Source organism: Sorex fumeus, unplaced genomic scaffold, assembly GCF_029834395.1.
Source record: "Sorex fumeus unplaced genomic scaffold, SorFum_2.1 ptg000070l, whole genome shotgun sequence".
Taxonomy (NCBI): Eukaryota; Metazoa; Chordata; class Mammalia; order Eulipotyphla; family Soricidae; genus Sorex; species Sorex fumeus.
Window position 1 is genome coordinate 5,775,946 of NW_026606127.1, and position 4,128 is coordinate 5,780,073.

The 4,128-nt window shown below is 38.1% G+C and overlaps 1 pseudogene; it reads left to right on the plus strand.

Annotated features, from left to right (window-relative positions):
- The first annotated feature begins 1,739 nt into the window (after positions 1-1,739).
- Positions 1,740-1,838, plus strand: LOC130037185 (uncharacterized; annotated as a pseudogene).
- Positions 1,839-4,128: the final 2,290 nt, after the last annotated feature.

A 4,128-nucleotide genomic window follows, 5' to 3' on the forward strand; every position in this document is an offset into this window, starting at 1 on the left:
ATCTGGTCTGACCCCCACCCTTCGAGTACCTGTATCTGAATTCCTTGCTCAGGGGCAGAAAAACCAGTTATTTTGCAGTGCAGGCTCCTATAAAGCAGATCTGAAAAAGCTTATCTAGACCTGTTTCTTGAAAAACAAGTTATTTTGCAATGCAGGTTCCTATTAAGCTAAGCTAAAATAATTCTGGTGGTAGTCCATTTTGGGCCTGTCCCTTACACCTTCAGTAAATGATTTCAGTATACTGAGACAGTTTTCCTTTTCTTTCAGAAACCTAGCTGGTCTTAGATCTGCAGATATCAGGTGCTAGCCAGGACTGATCTTTGGGATGTAGATTCCCAGCTCTACCCAGGCTGGTCTTTGGGATGCAAATCAAGGTGGTTGCAGCTTGTGAAAGTGATTGTGGAAGGTTTCAGTTTGGCTTTGTATCTTCTTTCCTGAGGCCAGTATTACTACTGGCCTGCTGATGTAAGGAAACAATGTGGATGTAAAGAAACAATATATGGTTTGCTGCCTCAATGTTCTTTCTGTAACTCCTTTTGATGACATCACTGTAATGCCCCTTTTAGAGGTTCTATGATCTATATAAGGGGATCTTCCTGGATCTCAGTGCCAGCACGTGCTTGAGGATTCCTGAGGCCTCTATGACATACATCTCTTCCGTGTAATAACCTGCTGCTCCACGACCAACCAGCCTGACCCCCGTTTCCTTCCATCTCCTGACCATCGCCATCGACCTCCATGGAGTGGGGAAACGGCCTGACCGCCAGCCTTTTATTTTTTGTGTGTTTACACAGGTTCTGCTTCCACTTCCTTCATGCATGAGTCTCCTTCAAGATTGGGCAGAGTGGTCTTAAGCGTACCTATGGCTGGTTGCAGAGGTCTTCAGCTGTCGGGGTTCTACTCAGGGCAGTGAGGGAAATTCACCCCTCCCCGTCCAAGGGGCCCCGGTAAGGAAAGCCGGGTGCGGGGTCAGGAGCCTGTCGTTTTAGACATATTTGGAATTAATTTTAGATCGAAAAGTACTTATGTGCTTAGTAATAAATTACTATACACTTTTCAATCACCTCAGAGACCCCACTCTGCTTAGAGAACTAGATTTTTAAATACAGGGCTGTTTTGCCTGTGTGTCATGTCTGAGAATCACTCTCAGTAGATATGAAACTCACTATACACAAAGATGCACACAGGCTACTTTGAGTCATCTGTGTTGTTAATGTGTGTTGGCCATTAAACTTCACTGAGACCCCTTAATCTGTCCTTTACAGGAGCCTCATGAGTCTCACCTTCCATTCAAGTTGTACTTGTAATAAGGTGGAATGAAATCATCAATATTCTCCTCACCTCTTCCTTCAGGAGAAAAATCCTACTTACATTCAAGGTGGTCAAATTGCAGACAACACCATCCACCTTTTCCTGGAGATGTACACGGGACTGAGGTGACAACAGCAAAAGGCTCTAGTTTAATGGTTTTAATGAAGGTTTCAGGGAAGGGCATTAAAGAAGACTCATATACCATCTTCCAAAAGAATTATTTTGTAAAACTGATGCCTTGGGTATGGTAAAAGATAATATGGTAAAAACCATATTTTTCTTTCTAGGACATTAAAGTTCTAAATCTAACTATTCAAGCTGCTTTGAAATACATTCCTTGATTTGGAATCACTGTCTGCCATAGGAGTGAGTAAGGACAGCACTCAAAGTAATAAGAAGAGAAAAATATGGAAAAATTAACTCATACTATGTTTTGTAACATATATACTAAAATTGAAATGATACAGAGATTAGCATGGTCCTTGCACAGAGATGACATGCAAACTTGTAAAGTGATCCATATTTTTGTTTCAAGAAGAATTAACAGGGCGACTTTAAGCTAAGAAAATCCACACAAGTACAAAAATTCTACATAAAGATAGCACAAATCCCCATCACAACAATCTCCTCAATGTCAGTGGACTAAATGTGTGCCAATTCAAAGGCACAGAAAGGGAAGATGAATTAGAAAACTGATCCCAACATTCTGCTGCCTGAAGAAACACTTCTGAACAATCAAAGCAACCATGGGCTCAAAGTCAAAGGCTGGAAAACAATTCTTCAAGAAAGAAAAGAACACCTCCACAAAGCTGGAGTGGACATACTAGTATCAGGCCATATGGACTTCAGGCTATAGGTTATAAGAGACAGTGAAGGTCATTTCTTCATGATCATGGGATCTGTACATCAGAAAGAACTCACCCTCCTCACTGTAGGTGCTCCTAATGACAGACCAGCAAAATACTTAAAAATAACTTCTAATAGACTTATAGAAAAACATTGATAGCAACACAATACTAGTAGGAGATTTCAACACTTCTTTGTCACTTCTCGATAGATCAAACAGACTGAAGCTCAGCAAGGAAATATTTTCTTTAAAGGAAGTTATGAACAACCGATGGCTTAGGGAAGAAATCAAAGAGGAAATAAAAATTTCCATAAAGAAATGAGAATGAGGACACGAGCTACCAGAACTTGTGGGACACAGCAAAAGCAGTGTTAAGAGGAAAGAGTATAGCTCTACCAGAATTCATCAGGAAGAAAGAAAGGGCCTGCATGAATAAATTAGAGCTCAAGATTTGGGAAAATGACCAACAAAAGTAGTCCAAACTAGGCTGGAAGAAGGAAATAATAAAACTTGTACCAGATATCAATGAGCTAGAATCCCAAAATACAATCCAAAAGACCAATAAGAGCAAAAGCTGGTTCTTTGAGAAAATAAATAAGATCAATAAACTATGAGAAGCTTCTCAAAGAAACAAAGAGAAAGAACTCTAATAAGTCAAATCAGAAATGCAAAGGGGCATATCCTAATAGAAACTACAGAAATCCATAGGATCATCAGAGATTATGTTGAGAATCTTTACAGCAGGAAATGAGAGAATCTTATATAAATTGATAAATTTTTGGATTCCAATTACCTCCCAAGGCTGAACCAAGAAGATTTGGAATACTTGAACCTATCACTTCCAAGGAAACTGAAATGATGATGAAAAGTATCCCCCCAAACAGAATCCCTGGCCCAGATGAATGGATTCAATAGTGAAATATTTCAAACCTTTAAAGAGGAAATACTGCCAACATTTTTCAAGATTTTCCAGGAAATTGAAGAATCATAAATACTCCCAAATAGTTTCTATGAGCCAAAGATCACCCTAATACTCAAATCAGACAGAGACACCACAAAAAAAGAAAATTACAAACTTATTTCCTTGATGAATACAGATACACAAATTCTCAAGAAAATACCAGCAAAGAGAATCCAGAAACTCAACAAAAGATCACACACTATGACCAAGTAGGTTTATTTTGGGGATGCAAGGATGGCTTAACATTCTCTAGTCAATCAACAGAATACACCATCTCAATAAAATAAAGATAAAAGTCATATAATCATATCAATATATGTAGATAAATCATTTGATGAGATCCAGCACCCATTCATGATGAAAAACTCTCAACAAAATGGGAGTTGAAAGTACTTTCCTCAATATAGTCAAAGCAAATTATCACAAACCCACAATAAGCATTATTCTCAACGGGGAAAAACTGAAGGCTTGGAGCAGAAATCAATGAACTAGAATTCCAAAATACAATCAGGCACAAAACAAGTTACCCACTCTCACCACTCCTATTCAACATAGTACTTGAAGTATTTGCCATATGATTTCGGTAGAAAAAAAGATATCAAGGACATCCAGATAAAAAAGGAAGAACTCAAGATTTACTATTTGGAGATGACATGATACTATACTTAGAAAATCCCAAAGAATCTTCAAAAAAGCTCCTGGGAACAATAGAATTGTTTAGTAAAGTAGCATATTACAAAATCAATATCTGGTACGCCATGGCTTTCCTATATATTAATAATGAAAGAGAAAAAAGAGATAGAGAAAAACAATCCCATTCACAATAATACCTCAGGAAATCGAGTACATTAGAATCAACTAAAAATGTTAAGGATCTATACCAAAAAAAAAAAAACCTACAAAGCTCTACTTTACGAAATAAGAGAGTATATGAGGAAATGGAATCACATCCCATGCTCATGCATTGAGAGGTTTAACACTGTCAAAATGGCAATACACCCCAAAGCTC